Here is an 18,185-nt window from a genome sequence, read left to right as displayed (position 1 = left end):
TAAGAGTTGCACGAGAAGGAAAAATGAAGTGAACCACTTGATTCTGAACTAGGTGAGTGGGAGAGAGAAGGAGAAATTAAAGTAAACCAATTTCCTCCACAGACCAGTTTAATTCAAGTTTTTCCTGTCAAAAACCTCTTGTACAATGGATTATACAACATAATAAAGGCCCAACTTAAATGTATACCCCAAATTAAAAAATACAGTAAAAGACCTAAAAAAGAGCCACTGTGGCTTAACAACCATGTAAAAGCAGTGAGAGATAAAAAGGCATCTTTTAAAAAGTGGAAGTCAAATCCTAGTGAGGTAAATAGAAAGGAGCATAAACACTGCCAAATTAAGTGTAAAAATGTAATAATAAAAGCCAAAAAGGAGTTTGAAGAACAGATAGCTAAAAACTCAAAACGTAATAACAAAATGTTTTTTAAGTACATCAGAAGCAGAAAGGCTGCTAAACAACTAGTGGGGCCCCTGGATGATCAAGATACAAAAGGAGCACTTAAAGACGATAAAGTAATTGTGGAGAAACTAAATGAATTCTTTGCTTCGGTCTTCATGGCTGAGGATGTTAGGGAGATTCCCAAACCTGAGCCGTCTTTTGTAGGTGACAAATCTGAGGAATTGTCACAGATTGAAGTGTCACTAGAGGAGGTTTGGGAATTAATTGATAAACTTAACAGTAACAAGTCTCTGGGACCAGATGGCATTCACCCAAGAGTTCTGAAAGAACTCAAATGTTGAATTGCAGAACTATTAACTATGGTTTGTAACCTGTCCTTTAAATCAGCTTCTGTGCCCAATGACTGGAAGATAGCTAATGTAACGCCAATATTTAAAAAGGGCTCTAGAAGTGATCCCAGCAATTACAGACCGGTAAGTCTAATGTCAGTACTGGGCAAATTAGTTAAAACAATAGTAAAGAATAAAATTGTCAGACACATAGAAGAACATAAATTGTTGGCAAAAGTCAACATGGTTTCTGTAAAGGGAAATCATGTCTCACTAATTTATTAGAGTTCTTTGAAGAGGTCAACAAACATGTGGACAAGGGGGATCCAGTGGACATAGTGTACTTAGATTTCCAGAAAACCTTTGACAAGGTCCCTCACCAAAGGCTCTTTCATAAATTAAGTTGTCATGGGATAAGAGGAAAGATCATTTCATGGATTGAAAACTGGTTAAAAGACAGGGAACAAAGGATAGGAATAAATGGTAAATTCTCAGAATGTAGAGGGGTAACTAGTGGTGTTCCCCGAGGGTCAGTCCTAGGACCAATCCTATTCAACTTATTCATAAATGATCTGGAGAAAGGGATAAACAGTGAGGTGGCAAAGTTTGCAGATAATACTAAACTGCTCAAGATAGTTAAGACCAAAGTAGACTGTGAAGAACTTCAAAAAGATCTCACAAAACTAAGCGATTGGGCAACAAAATGGCAAATGAAATTTAATGTGGATAAATGTAAAGTAATGCACATTGGAAAAAATAACCCCAACGATACATACAATATGATGGGGCTAATTTAGCTACAACTAATCAGGAAAGAGATCTTGGAGTCATCGTGGATAGTTCTCAAGACGTCCACACAGTGTGCAGCGGCAGTCAAAAAAAGCAAACAGGATGTTAGGAATCATTCAAAAAGGGATAGAGAATAAGACTGAGAATATCTTATTGCCCTTATATAAATCCATGGTATGCCCACATCTTGAATACTGCATACAGATATGGTCTCCTCATCTCAAAAAAGATATACTGGCATTAGAAAAGGTTCAGAGAAGGGCAACAAAAATGATTAGGGGTTTGGAACGGGTCCCATATGAGGAGAGATTAAAGATGCTAGGACTTTTCAGCTTGGAAAAGAGGACACTGAGGGGGGATATGATAGAGGTATATAAAATCATGAGTGGTGTGGAGAAAATGAATAAGGAAAAGTTATTTACTTGTTCCCATAATATAAGAACTAGGGGCAACCAAATGAAATTAATGGGCAGCAGGTTTAAAACAAATAAAAGGAAGTTCTTCTTCACACTGCGCACAGTCAACCTGTGGAACTCCTTGCCTGAGGAGGATGTGAAGGCTAGGACTATAACAGAGTTTAAAAGAGAACTAGATACACTCATAGAGGTTAAGTTCATTAATGGCTATTAGCCAGGATAGGTACGGAATAGTGTCCTTAGCCTCTGTTTGTCAGAGGATGGAGATGGATGGCAGGAGAGAGATCACTTGATCATTGCCTGTTAGGTTCACTCCCTCTGGGGCACCTGGCATTGGTCACTGTCGGTAGACAGGATACTGGGCTGGATGGACCTTTGGTCTGACCCAGTACGGCTGTTCTTATGTTCAGGACTGACAGCTGTTAAGGAAGAAGCACCAACCAAATCACCGACGGTTGTGTTCTAACCGCTCTAATTTCTTTTAAGACAGAACATTGTTCTTAACTGCTCTAACTGAAAAGGAGAAAAGATCTTATTGAACAGGGATAGAATCAGCTTGAGGGTACAACAATAGCAAATTACAAATAGTTTGTATTTGGGTTAGGTTGCATGACTGGACTTGGATGCAGGATTTTTCCCCACATTCAGAGCAGTGGAAAGGTGCTGTTCCATGCTAAAGGAGCAGCTCATACAAGCAGAAATGTATGTAATGGTGACAATTTAGTGGGTTTACAGAAGCAGCAATGGAGAAAACTACCACTGTTCAGCACAACTAGATTCTGAGGTGGATTGGCAGAGAAGGGAGAGGAAAAGAAGATATTAATATCCATGCTACAGAAATGCTCTCATGTGCCTTTGGGCAAAATGTTTTGATTTTTTGTTTGTTTTCTGATATTCTTTTTTATTAATATTTACAGCTATGACATAATGAATCAAGAGACACAAAACTATCACACACAGATGGAGTTTGCACAGGACAAACAAAGCAGCTTTGGAAACATGGGCCTCATCTTGGAATTAGTGTGGAATGCCATCAGTGCCTAATGGCATACAGTGGTTATTGAGGGCACTTGGCAGCTCTCAGGTAAAAATTGGATGTAAATATCGGTGTCGGCGTTTGAAGTATGGGGTAAAATGTAGTTCTATTATGAAAGTGACGATAAAAATTACATTGTACAATTCCATGTTTATGGACTTTCAGTGATTTCCACATCAACTATGCTCAGTTTACCATTAAAAAGACATTTTTCCCATCCCTGATAACTCAGAGTAGGATGTGAGAGTCAAGCTGCATGTGACAGAATGCAGCCATGTATTCATACCCTATACACCATTGTAATAATCTGTGTACATAATATGCCTTGTGAGGTATCATTTGAAAACCCCAGAATGTAATACTGGGTTACTTCTTTCTTGCACTTCATAATTAGTAACTAAGGGTCTGCAAAGCAAATTCTGCCTTCACTTGCACCGTATGCAATCCCACTGTTTTCAAATTGTGCCTCCATCACACCTGTGCAAACTAATTGTACTCTAATTATGCCCTCCATGACTCTTGTGTAATCTTCCAGAGTTAAATATAGATTTTCACCCATGTGATTGAGTGATCCTGAACATTGGAACTTCATAAACCTGTAAGTTGGTGATGTGCACGAAGGAACAAAATCCAGCTTACGATTTCTTCGCTGTGTTGGCTCATAATGCTAACAAGAATAAAAAACAATAAAAAATATTTGTGTCCCAACTCTGAATAGACACAGGGAGTAGGCCTGTTGAGTAAGAAAGTGCTATTTTTATGTAATCACTTTTCAGACTAGAGCCATGCTTATGATATATTATTCAACACTATTTTTCAACACATTAGGGTAAACAAAGTTTCAATCTCCCTTTTATAGTGGTCAGAAGAAGATGATGATAAATAGCTTAGTATATCATAAGTTACTTACAGTTATTTAAAGTTCCTTTTGTATGTCTTCAAGTCAGCAAAATACTTAGAACTCATTTATTTTTCCTATTCATTTGTTCCCAGTTTTTATTCACCAGTCCCCTTTGATCTGTCTTGAGTCATACTTCACAGGTCATTCTTCATAAATTTAATTCTGAGAATGAACATTCAGTGCTTGGTACAAGACACTTGGATACTTACAAGGATCAAATACGCTCTGCAAACATCTGGGAAACTTGGCAATAAAGTACTGTTTTGAATAGTCAGCTGCTTGGCCAAGTCCTGGACAATAGATTGCTTGGAAAATGCATTTCCTTGAAGACTATTGGAAAATGAGGATTTGTCTGAGGAAACTGGGGGAAATGTCATTTACAAACTAGAGCATCTGTCACAATTTTCTTGCCTTTCTGTTATTTTTGTGAGGTCTTCAAAAGTCTGCACCTTGGATGCTGGGCCTGATTTATAGATTCCAAGGTCAAAAGTGACCATTGTGATAATCTAATTTGACATCCTGTGTAACGCAGGTCAGAGAACTGCCCCAAAATAATTCCTAGAGTATATCTTTTAGAAAAACATCCAATCATCATTTAAAAATTGTGGGTGATGGCAAATCCACCATGACCTTTGTAAATTGTTCAAATGGATAATTACTCTCATTGCTAAGAATTTACACCTTATTTCCAGTCTGAACTTGTCCAGCTTCAATTTCCAGCCATTGTATCATGATATACTTTTCTCTGCTAGATTGAAGAGTCCATTATTAAATATTTGTTCCCCATGTAGGAACTTATAGACTGCAATCAAGACAACCCTTAACCTTCTCTTTTTTAAGAAAAATAGACTGAGCTCCCTGAGTCTATCATTATAAGGTATGTTTTCTAATCCTTTAATTATGCTTGTGGCTCATCTCTGAACCGTCTTCAATATACTTACATCCTTTTTGACTTGTGCACAACAGATCTGGGCACAGTATTCCAGCTACAGTTGCACCAGTGCCAATATTTAGGTAAAATAACCTCTCTACTCCTTCCCAAGATAACCCTGTTTATGTATCCGAGGATTGCATTAGCTCTTTTGACCATAGCATTGCACTGGGAGCTCATATTCAGATGATTATCCACCATGACCCCCAAATCTTTTTCAGAGTCACTGCTTCCCAGGACAGAGTTCTCCATCCTGTATGTATGGCCTACATTCTTTGTTCCTAGATGTATACATTTACATTCACCATTGTGCGACTTCAGTTTAACACCAGTGGAACTGAAATCAATATAATTATACTAGTATGAAATTGGAGTAATACCGTGATGAACCAGGTGTTCAGTTTTGAACACCTCAGCAACAGAAAGGCTCTTGACATATTGGATTGGACATACAGAAGAGAAACAGAGATGACCAGGGTGGGGAATAGAAGAATTGACTTACAAGAAAAGCTTAAAAGAGTTAAATGTATACAGACTTCAGCAGTCTAAGAACTGACAGGCCAACTACCAAAATCCAAATGTCATGGAACCTTGTGGAATCTTCTGGAAACTTCTAATCCCAGTGTTCTAAACCTGGTCCTATTAATATGTTAAAATGTCATAAATTCATAGATTTTAAGGCCAAAAAAGACCATTATGATCATGTAATCTGGCCTCCTACATAACACTGGCCATAATCCCTCATCCAGTAACTTCTGCATCAAGCTCAAAAGAAAAATTAAAATATTAATATTTAACATTTAAATAACAACCCACTCCTTCCAAAAGCCAGCCCTTCCAACAAAATACAGTCATAACCTCCATCAATCTAGTTGTCTTGTATTTGCACTTTTTGTTTCCTCATTCCTATTGCCTATTCCCTCTGGCTTGTCTTCTCTTGTTGTATCTTCATTTTTGATCTTGTCAGGGGAATAATTGTCTCTCTATTTGGTTGTAAAGTCCCAAGCACATTCTTGGGCACAACCATAACAACAATAATAATTAAAGTGGCATTGCACAGCAAACTATGCCCATCACATTCAACTGAAGGTTTGATTTTGATGGACTCAAACCTCTGTAGGAACACCCCACATGGGTATATTTTCCAATACTACTTGCTTGGAGTGTCCCTACATACTGCCTTATGGGCATCCAACTTCAGAGCATTTTGATGGCCTCCCCACACTGCCTCCTAGGTATCTGTGATGATGGTAGTAGGTTCCAGGAAGAGCATTCCACAATCCCACAGAAGCTTTCCTGAGTACCCCATACACACCCACAAAAGGGGAAAAGATACTCTTTTTGTCTTACTGAAGCCAGTACTGCAGTAAAAGCTCCGATTGCAAAATCCACTGTCCTATTGGCTTCAGTGCATTTTCGATCAAGACCTAAAAGCCAGGCTTAATGCAGTAAATAAAGGAAATTCAAGGTGTGTATGATAATCATGAGATAGGAAGTGATTCCCCATCATGTCAGCTTGTGGTTACTAGGGAACCATCACTACCCTAGATTAATCTACTTTTAGGTCATGATACTACTTAACAATGGTATGATAATATGTGGGACTCAGGACATCTGCAGAGGTGATGGCTCTTGTGGAGATTTTAGGGTATTAATGAACCTCCAATTTTATTTCAATTTGTCTTCTGATTTTTTTAAACTCTTGGCATTAGCTAGCTCACCATTTGCCAAGTGGGAGGTATGGTTAGATCAGACTCCCCATCCAGACTCTAAGGGTACTGTTATCCCCCAGAGGGTAAATTCAGATCATTTCATCAAGGTATCTAGTACTGACAATTTCTTTATGCTATTCACTGCTTTTGCTATCCAATATTTAAAGAATAAAACCCTTCCTTACCCCCTCCTCAAAGGAACCAGCAGCATTATTGATGTTTATCAACAAGTTATCACAGCCCTAAACTTATGGCAACAGTTTTGTATTGAAAACCGAGTTTCAGTACAATAGTAGTTACATTGCATGAATGAATATGAAACCTCTGTAAAGTTCTGGTGGATTTGAAATGTACTTGCATATACTCCCCAAAACCTAGTGGGAAATGTGGTTGTGTCAATTTGGGAAATCTGTCTACGTACAATTTATGAATTCCGATTGTTGTTATGAAATTGTTGTATTGTGGCATGCCTCAACATATAGTGACTCAGCCATGACTTGACAGAGGCTGTGTCATGTCCCTCCCAGACCTGGTGCAATGGAAGGTTGTTAAGCCTTATTGCTTGCCAATTCGGGTGTAAACACCTGGGACAACAGGTTAGTTGAAGCTAGGAGAACCAGTTTTCTCCAACTTTTCTGCAGGGGACTGTGGTTTGGAAAAGGGAAAATCCCCAGTAGCACAACAAAGGAACCAGGTGTTGGTTGTGGCACATATAAGCTTGAAGGGCTCACAGAGCCCGAAACAGGAAGCTTTGGTAGGAGAGAGGAGCACGCTTTCATAGCAGGGGTTTCTTGTTGAACTGCAGGACCATCTGAGGTCAAAGCTAGCAAGCTGACCTAGAGGAGTCCTATTATTCAGAAGGGAAGCCATGTGCAGGAGAGGGATCCTGGATTCCTCAGAGGGGTCTGCCCTGGGCCCAAAGAACTCTCCAGAGTAGTGAGGAAATCGAGGTGGGGAATTGTGTAGAGGTATGTTTATTGTTTCACTTAGATCAGTGTATCTTTTGTGCTATCTAAGTAATGAGTAATTTGTTTTAAAATCCTGTGCAAAATCTGTGTTTCTGTTTGCTTCTTGCTATCACATGTCCATGAAGAGTTTAACTGTAAACCCAGAGCACCCACAATGTGGAATACTGGGGGAGGGTGTGTTTAAGCTAAAATAATTAAATTTTAAATAAATGTAATCATAAAACCAACATTAAAGACTCTGAGGGGTGACCACTGGTCCTGGGGGACTTTAGGTAACTGGACCATGTGATCCCATTTCTGTGAAGAATATCAGACAGAGAGCATGTGCTCAGGAAATGTGCCAGAGAATCCAAGGGAAGAGACAGTGCTAGATCCTACTCAGACCAAGGGAAGTTTACCGCACATGGGGCCAGTGGATTGGGACCCAACGCAGAGGCTTGGGGAGAATTTAGCAGAGAGAGTTTCACAAGAACTGTTTGTGTAACATTTGCATACATTCTCCCAACCCTAGTGGAAAATATATTTATAACTGTTCATAGGAGTAGGGTTGCCAACTTTCTAATAGCAGAAAACTGAACACCTTTGCCCCTTCCCTCCCCACCCCTTCTCTGAGGCTCTGACCCTGCTCACTACCTCCCCCCCTCTCCGTCGTTCGCTCTCCCTCACCCTCACTCACTCGCTCATTTTCACTGGGCTGGGGCAGGGGGTTGGGGTGCAGCAGGGGGTGAGGGTTCTGGCTGGGGATGTGGGCTCTGGGATGGGGCCAGAAATGGGGGGGTTCAGGGTGTGGGAGAGGGCTCCAGGTTGAGGCAGGGGATTGGAGTGCTGGAGGGGCTGAGGGCTCTGGCTGGGGGTGCGGGCTCTGGGGTGGAGCCAGGGATGAAGGGTTTGGGGTGCAAGAGAGGGCTCCGGACTGGGTTGGGAGTTGGGGTGTGTGTGTGGGGTAAGGGATCTGGCTAGGGGAACGGGCTCTGGGGTGGGGCCGGGAATGAGGGGTTTAGGGTGCAGGTGGCTCAGGGCTGAGGCAGAGGGTTGGGGCACAGGCGGAGGTTTGGGGTGCAGGATCTGGGAGGGAGTTTAGGTGTGGGAGGGGGCTCAGGAATAGTGCAGGGGGTTAGGATGAGGTAGGGGAGGAGGGGTGCAAGCGTTGGGCGGCACTTACATCAGGCAGCTCCCAGGAAGTGGCGACATGTCCCTCCAGCTGTGCATGCTGCCCCCGCCTGCAGGCACTGCACCCGCAGCTCCCATTGGCTGCAGTTCCCAGCCAATGGGAGCTGAAGAGCCGGCACTGGGGCAGGGCAGCATGCGGAGCCCCTGTGTCTGCCCCTATGCCTAGGAGTCAGAGGGACATGTCGCCGCTTCCCGGGAGCTGCGTGGAGCCGGGTAGGGAGCCTGCCTGCACTGCCAACTGGACTTCTAACGCTGACCGGAGCCACCAGGGTCCCTTTTCAACCAGGTGTTCTGGTCAAGAAGCAGACACCTGGCAACCCTACACAGGAGCTTGGTGGGGACTAAGATTAAAATAACTAAATGCACTAAATTCATCCCTAGTGTAACCCCACTTACTTCTATAGTTTAATGATTTTAACCTGGTACATAGTACGTGGTTAAGCTAAGCAATCACTAAGGGTTGGATGGAAATGATAGCAGTGTACAACTATTAGACTGGCCGCGCAGACACCAAGGAGGGTGAGAAATTGTTGAAGGTGGTCCAAAGCAAGAGAGAATGGATCTTAGATACTACGGAAATGATAGGTGCTAAGTATATAATAGATGAAATTAGGCTGAATATCAGGTAAGCCACCTTACGGAGGGAATTATTAGCGTGTGAATTACTCTCTCAGGGAAAGCAGTGGAAACCCCATACACGAGACAAAGCAAAAGGCCAGAATATATTTAACAATTCTGCATTGTCAGGGTAATGTACCAGATGGGCTAGAAGGACTTTTCTAGCTCCTACTTTGATGACAAACAAGAAACGATCTGCAAGCTCAGCCCGTTGTAATGATGGCAGGACAAGGACCCTCCTGTCTGAGCAGTCAGGTAAATGACCTCTGGGTTCTGTAACTCTCTAACACAGGGCCCACAGACAAGCCTCTCCAGCTTCCATGATTGATGATGTTAATACCTCAGGGCCACCCCCTCCATGTGTCAGCCTCTTTTTAACTTTGGACTATAAAGTAATTCTATTTGGAAGAGGAACCCCGCCTCCATTCCTTTGCCTGAGGCCACCACACTATCTTGAAACAGAGTTGCTTTTACATTTTCTGCTTGGCAGCTATTTTGAACAATTAGTCCAAAAGATGGTGAAATATTAACCAGATATTCTGCTTAATTATTCATGAAGTTTTGTTGGAATAGTGACTATCCATCTGCCTTCCTCCTCCCCCAGCCTTGCTTTTCAAAGCTTTGGTCTTCAGCAAAACCCCATGGCCAGAATGTGTGGAGATTCTACTGGTGGCTCCAGGAATTTGGGACTCACAGCTCACTCATCACTATCACTGATGAATTCCTCATTTGTTTCTGTAAATGGCAGATTCCCAAACAGAGAGAGGAGACAGAACAAGTTTATGATTCTGTTGGAATTTTCAGTAAGGAGCCAGAATTCACCACATGCTAGGCACTGCACTGCAAAAGAGTCTCCAGGTCTTTTGGAACCTAAAACCTTGGGCCCAAATTCCTCCCTAGTGTTACTTCAGCTGAGTTAAAATTTGGCCCAATGACTCAAAAATAAGAATTCACAAAACAGAGATAATTGATGGGCCTGCCCTTTCTCCTTGTCAAAGAATTTAAACACTGAAGTCACAGTATATTGTTCCCCTGATGGGTTTGGAGATATGAAAAGTGAGACAATATATCTGAAAGTAGGTTTTGATAGAGCAGGTCTTTCATTTATTTGAATGGCTGTTCAAATAAAACCTGCCACCTTTGAAATCCTGAGAGCCAGAAATATGCATAACTTAAAGATTCTTATAGATCATTGGATGCCACTTGCCAGGCTTGATGGGAGGAAGTGACAGTGGTGCTTGACTTTATGCGGTCAACCAAGAAGAGCTGGAGCATAATTCGTCAACTAGGTGCAGCTCAACATCCATGTGCACAAAGCAGGCCGGCAGTTACTCCAAATCAGATTGCCAGTCATCTGTTGAAGGTCACCAAAGCTCCTGTTGACAGAGTTGTCAAATGGCAGGTATATGATGAGTGGCAGCATTTCCTAAGGACAGGTTTCAGAGTAGCAGCCGTGTTAGTCTGTATCCGCAAAAAGAACAGGAGTACTTGTGGCACCTTAGAGACTAACAAATTTATTAGAGCATAAGCTTTCGTGGACTACAGCCCACTTCTTTGCATATGCATCCTGTTCTATTTCCTAAGGAGTAATCTAGCCAATAGTAAGATTCACTAGTCTGGAACTGGATAAAGTGCTGAATGGTTTAAAATGGGTACAGCTCCCGAATATGATAGAATTGCACTTGAATTCATGAAACATATGGGTTCCCACACTCAGGAATGGCTTGTTCAGTTTTTCAAGAGAGTTCTGTGGGAATCCAGACTGCCTAGTATCTGGCACCAACTGAATGTCATTGACTTGCTGAAACCTGGGAAAGATCCACACTTGCCTTCAAGTTACAGACCAGTTTCACACTAAGTGTTAGCTTTAAGGTGCTTAAGCATCTGAGTTTGCAAAGGATTTCACCATCTGTGGAAGACATGCTGGCACACAGCAAGTTGGTTTTTGCTGCAGTAGTAGTATATGGGGGGGATTGGTTCTATTTTGAGCAGGGGGTTGAACTAGATGACTTTCTGCGGTCCCTTCCAACCCTGATATTCTAGGATTTAATGTAAAGCAGATTTTTTTAACACTATCAGGTCACGTTCATATAATCAGAAGGAAGCAATAAGATACAGACACCATTTATTTTGCTTTGCAGCTCTTCTTTAAATAGAGCCATGGCTCTCTAGCTTCATCCACAGTATGGATCCAGGGCCATAGGCTGTTGACATTTTCCCCGCTCTGCCAGGTAACCAAGTGCAGTTGAAGCACACCCATTGGTTACCATGGGAACCAAGAGGTAGAAAGCTTTTGCATGGCTCTCAGGAAACACTTCACAAAGCAGGAATGAAAAGCTAGTCAGCTCACAAACCCTTTTAGGGGATTTGCTCAACTCAGGCCTTGCTAGCTGTTAAGAATTAGCATTACTTATGAAGTAGTTAACAGGCACTCGTCAGGTTGACCATCTCTCTGATCTGAGCCCTCTCTGATCCTGCTCTGTAGCCACTAGTGGAGGCTCTGGGACCAGTAGGGACCGGGAACCATGAGATTTATTATATGCCCTCACTTAGCATAAGGCTCATGTGACTAAAGACGAGTTTGTAGACATGGCTGACTCCACACACAATATGGCTAAAAGATAATGCAGTAGGGAGGGCTGCTGCAGGGTATTTATTTAAGTGACAATAAGAAATGAGTTATAAAGAGCCAGATTGTGATCCACTGCCAAGTGTGTGTTATATGTGACTGTAAGAGTTCATTCTTAGCTAGCTGCACCGCCAGGCCTGGCTTGCTCTCCTTTCTCCAGCACCCCCTGCCCAAGGCTTGCTCCAGTAGTGTCTCTCCCAGTAAGTTGGCCCTCCAGCTGGGTCACCATCTTTAGTCCACCCCTTCCAGAGTCACCATTGTCCCAAAATATCTGTAACCCAAATAAAATCCTTCCACCTCACTGGGGCTATTTTTCAGCCTGCCTTCAGGGCTTAGCCTCAAGTCCCCCTGCTGTAATCAATCACCCTTGCAACGGGCTTGTGCAGCCCCTGTCTTGGGGCCAGGAGGAGAACCCAGTCCCACTCTCTACTCTGGGTTGCCGCCCAGGGTGCTAAGCTAGATTTGCTCCTTTACCTGTGCTTTACAATGCAGTTTTCTGGGGGCCACTTCCTACTCAGCCTTTTACATCTCTCTCCACACACAGGCACCGACTTTCCATTTAACTAGGTTAGCCAGTTCAGTGTGCGGGAGGACATCCCAAAATGCATTGTACCATACCCATAGTCTTTTTCTTCTGGTCTCAGCAGCTGGGATGGTAGGGAATAGATGCCAAGATTTCACCAGAATGCACTGACATAAATACAGGTGTGCAGCAAGCCAATACATATGGTTGTGCCAGGACAACATGCTGCTGTGCTCAGATGCTCAGAACCAGGTTATCTTTCACCATGCTGATAAGCTTGTCAGAGCCTGGGCATGCGTAAAAGAGGAGGTGGGTGAGTAAAGCATGTCAACCAGGCCATGCATGGGGAAGCAAGTGATGTTAGCAAAATTGGGAACGAACCTTTTTAAGGAGTATGGAAGGATTTCAGTGGTTCAGACATCCAGTTTTTCAATTGTATTTCACCATGACTCATGTGCCTGAAGGCAGCCTTCCTGCCCAGGGTGTGTAAACAGAACTGTGTAGTGAATAATGAGACTGTGAGAACTCACACAGTGCAGACGCTTTTGGTCTGAACTCTTTGGACTTTAAAAGCCATTTATAATACACTGACCATATTACAAGGCTAGGCAGAAAGTGAAGTGGCTGCTGATGCTACACATGTAATGCTGCTGTCATGCTTTCATTGCTGCCTCATCCAGTTTAGTGGCTTTGCTTAGCTTTTGTCGGAGGATCAGGAATGGGGCTTTTTAGTTTTTAATCCAGTACATCTTGTTCTTCAAGATACTGTTGTGAAAATGCTTCACAATGTCATCAATGCAGCCAGAAAGCACTGGCAGGTTTTTCGTGGATCAAAGATTTAATGCAATGGTGAGCACCTGCCAAATATGAACAGGATCAGGCCCCATATTTGTCGCTTATGTACACTGGTATCATGATAATCTGCTGGGGCTTTTAAACTAAAACATATACAAGAAAAATAGAAGTCAAAAGCAGAAAGCCATAGAGTCATATATTTGCGTTCCTTTGCCCTGAGGTTTATAATATTGATTGCTGTATTAATGTAAATGTCTTGCTCATTGCATTGTAATTTTTGCTTGCTTATTTATTTTTCAAGAAATGTACACAAACATTGTTCCAGTTTACTCTGCTAAGAATTTTAAATTAATATTAATGGAAGATATTGTGGCTAAATCCTCTGGATTTCTCTGAAAATCTCCATCCGTTTGTTTATTATATAATGCTTGCCTCCAAAGTGACATCCATTTAAACACCAGGCAGAGTGGATCCAAGTTTGTTTTTTCAACAGAACTCTCATTTTCAATCCATTTCTAAATTTTCCATGTGGTCAGAAAACATGGCTAAGATCCTCTCTGTGAGAGGGCCACCATCCTAGCTAACTCCAGGAATTGCACCAAAAACCTCCAGTGCTTAAAAACATGAGTCTCTACGACTAGGTCCCTAACTCAGAGCTATAACAGATTCATATCCTCTGGATGGGGCACCAAGGGTGACATTGTACATGAACCATCTCTGACCAGTGGGTTAAATATGCACTACAGAAGTGGAATTTTGATGTAACTAGGTCAAGGGAAAATTTAGGATCTGTCATTCATCACTAGTAATGCTCCACAGATCATAGCAACAGTGGAAATTGTAGCGTAGACTGGGCATAGGTGCTTTTATTATTGTGTTATATCTCCTGCAATTAGATGCTTAGAGCAAGCTTTCATTATATGGTGGTAAAAAAAAAATCCATAACCCTGTCTACACTAGCTCTTTGCTGGTATTTACTGTAGTATGGGTACTATTTTGTCTTGGAGAGACAGAGACCTTGGATAACAAGTTATCTATACAGGTAAATTGACCTTGTTGAAAGAACAGGAGTACTTGTGGCACCTTAGAGACTAACAAATTTATTAGAGCATAAGCTTATTAGAGCATAAGCTTTCGTGGGCTACAACCACTTCTTCAGATGCATATGCACGAAAGCTTATGCTCTAATAAATTTGTTAGTCTCTAAGGTGCCACAAGTACTCCTGTTCTTTTTGCGGATACAGACTAACACGGCTGCTACTCTGAAACTTGTTGAAAGATTGTGTTATAACATGGTAGTTCCACAACTGTGTCCTAACATGATTTAGTCTTGCCTACAGTATGTAGGTAGGCACAAACTGTGTTTTAGTAGTTATACTATACTGTGCTATAATCAGCTTCTAATAAGATTATCAAACACTGTAAAAATTGCCAGTTAGATGTGCCCTAAAGCTTTTTAAAAATATTTGGTTATTACATGGTTTGACTGCATCCACATCTGGACTAAACTGTGTTATAAATTCAGGCACAACTTGATTTTAAAAACTGTTGTTTTGACTGTATAGCCAAGACCATAGATTAGCTATGGGGTTTTGGTTAACACATCTTCTGTAAATAAATAAATCAATAAGTATTTGTCTGCTGTGGACAGAGAGAATATGCATCTAGGCTAATAGAACGGTGTTGTAAACTGGTCGTCCAAAACATTTCTGGTGCATTTTTTACTCTAGTTGTAGCTATCATGGTCCACACCACAGAGCGGACAAAGTGTGCTTTGAAGAAAACGTTCTTCGGTTACTGTATATAGTCCCTTTGTTACTAATCTTTACGTTTATTTGGCGTATGCAATCTGGTCAAGCCAAGCCACAGCGTTCTTAACTACCATGTTCAAGGCATGAAGACCTCCAGGAAGCTGAGTCATTTTGCAGTCCTCAACAATGTGTCATGTATTGTGGCTGCCCACACTGAACATAGTGGACTGTCTCTAAAACGCCACTGAAATTCCACTGCAGCACAAAGTCCATGTCTGGCACAAAACTGGTTCAGAAGGCTCCATTGTCTTCACGGTAAATCAAACCCGGGTTGGGTTTGAGTTGGGTCCAAGACAAGATAATTATTTGTCACTTTCTCTGCGGACCATGAAGCTCACTACATATCCTCTACCGTAAATCCCTCACCTGGTAAACTTAGCCACAATGGGTGACGTGAGGGCAGATGACCATATGGTGGATTAAACAAGTGTTTAATTAATGTGGCATATCACGCAATTTTGTCATGAGCTTCACTATGCTTTTTTGTTTGCGAACACTGAATGGATCAATATTGCAGAAAACTGGCAGCCGTAGTAGAGGAATAGATTTAAGTGTGCCTGAAATAATATGCATTGTGGAATTATGTTGTACGTCAATCATCTTTGCATGAGACGAGTGAGCCCATACTGGAGCACAATACTCCACCGCTGAATAACAGAGTGCCAAGGCTGAGGTGTGTAACATTTTAGTGTTGGTGTGCCATGTCTTTCTGGCCTGATTTCTGAGCAGGTTGTTGCATGTTTTGACCTTAGTTGTTGTCTTTGTAAGATGGTCCCAATATGTGAGCGTTCTATCCAATGTGACAGCTAGATAGACTGGGTGTGAATCATGCTTTTTTCGCTAACCATTGAGAACTATGTTCAGCTATCTGTCCACTTGTGCATGATGTAAGTGGAAGACTCTTGACACAGTCTTACTTCAACTTGATATTGGGCACCATTGACAACAATAATTGGCCATAGCCACCTTATCAGCATTCAGAAAACTCTCAAGTATGTAAAAGGAGTGTGACTGAGTGCCGAGGCATACATTGTCTGCATAAACAAACTTGCAAGGCCTGGTGTGTGGTAGGTCATTTGACTATAAGTTGAATAATGTTGGAGATGATGCTGGTCCTTGCGGGAAACCATTCTTCTGGTACCTTCAAGCGCCTTGGCTATCACCAATATGAACACATAAAAGGCAATTTCTGAAAAACAGAGCCATTGCACGTACTAACCAACTTGACATAGTTCTAGGCAATTTTACCAAAAGGCCTGTGTGCCAAACCATATCATATGATGCAGCCAGGTCAAGGAAAACTGAACCAATCTTTAGCTTATGTTGGAATACATTTTTGATGAAAATTGTAAGTGCCAGCCCTTGATCACATAGAATCATAGGGTTGGAAGAGACCTCAGGAGGTCATCTAGTCCAACCCCCTGCTCAAAGCAGGACTTATCCCCAGACATATTTTTGCCCCAGATCCTTAAATGGCCCCCTCAAGGATTGAATTCACAACCCTGGGTTTAGCAGGCCAATGCTCAAATCACTGAGCTATCCCTCCCCCCAATACAGGTGCCAACTCCCCTCTTTTCCCTAGAGGACTTCGCTATGATTATTGGAGGACATCTCATGAGGCTGAAACCTGAGCTATAGCTCTCTGACTGCAAGAATCAGAGGCTAAGGGGGTGTTAAGTGTTAGGCTCTCTTACATTCAACAGACCCAGTTCTCCATTGCTCTGCACTAGAGTGACCAGATATCCTGATTTTATAGGGACAGTCCTGATTTTTGGGTCTTTTTCTTATATAGGCTCCTATTACCCCTCACCCTCGTCTTGATTTTTCACATTTGCTGTCTGGTCACCCTACTCTGCACCTTCTTTAAACAATTTACACCAATGCAAAGTATATTCCAACTCCCCTTCCCACCCTTTCTTAGTACTTCAGATACTGCTCTCAAGTCCCATTGGGCTAGTATTTGCCATACTTGGCCACACCTTGGAGTGTATATTGTTGGAAAGTTAGAATAAATTTGGTAGCTCTGTTTCTGAGTCCATGGGGGAGTGGGCGGGGAGGGAACTGCGCACTCTTCCACCTGTTCCAGTCCGAAACAACCCAAATAACTGACAAATGTTTGAAATTAAAAACTTGAAATCTGACAATTTTTTTTTGTGCTCATTGAGATTTAAGAAACTAGCCAAGATTGAATAAATTTGGGGGCATTTTAGAGTTTGAAATTTGGCCCTTCAAAAAAACTTTTCAATTGTTTCTCTTTATAAAAAAGACTGACTCAACTATGTTTTTCTCTATGGAATAGAGACAGTGTATGACTGTTGCAGACAGAGATCACAATAGGAAGACAAAATAAAAATCTAAACTTCAAATGTTATATTTAGCCTCTGAATCTGGATTCATAAAGTCAACAAGGAGGAATGTAATTGATTTTTTACTAAAAAGAAAGGTTTACATTTTTCTGGTCTTCTACTGGCTTTTGTGGTGTTTGTCTTCCCATATTCTTAAATATGGGAGCCAGACTGTGAAATACATGCTGTGCCCAGTTTTTAGCACTTATGCAATCTTTTTGTAAGTGCATCCCACACTTTTCTCAGGCCTTGCCTACACTGGCAAATTTCTGCGCCAGAAAGCAGCTGTCTGCGTTGTAACTCCCAAGGTGTACACACTGCCAAGTCACTTGGTGCACAGAAACTGTGCAGTTGCAGCACTGTAAAAAAAAAAACACCCGAATGAGAGGCGTAGAGCTTTCTGTGCCAGGGCTACAGCGCCGCAGTGCCAGTGTCGACACCCTGGTCGATTACAGTGCTGTGATTGGCCTCCGGGAGGCGTCCCACAATGCCTGTTCTCGCTTCTCTGGTCATTGGTTTGAACTCTACTGCACTGCCCTCAGGTAACCAACTGTGAGCCCCACCCCTTAAATTCCTTGGCAATTTTGAAAGTCCCCTTCCTGTTTGCTCGGTGATGCATGCAGTGGTCTCAGTGCATCTTTCCAGGTGACAGTGTTTGCTCCATGCACCAGGCGATCCCTTGCTTGGAGCCATGCCGAACTGCTGGACCTCATCAGCATTTGGGGAGAGGAGGCTATCCAGTCCCAGCTGTGCTCCAGTTGTAGGAATTATGATACCTATGGACAGATTTCACAATGCATGACAGAAAGGGG

The sequence above is a fragment of the Malaclemys terrapin genome, chromosome 3, assembly GCF_027887155.1.
Source record: "Malaclemys terrapin pileata isolate rMalTer1 chromosome 3, rMalTer1.hap1, whole genome shotgun sequence".
Taxonomy (NCBI): Eukaryota; Metazoa; Chordata; order Testudines; family Emydidae; genus Malaclemys; species Malaclemys terrapin.
Note: the sequence above shows the minus strand (reverse complement) of the source record.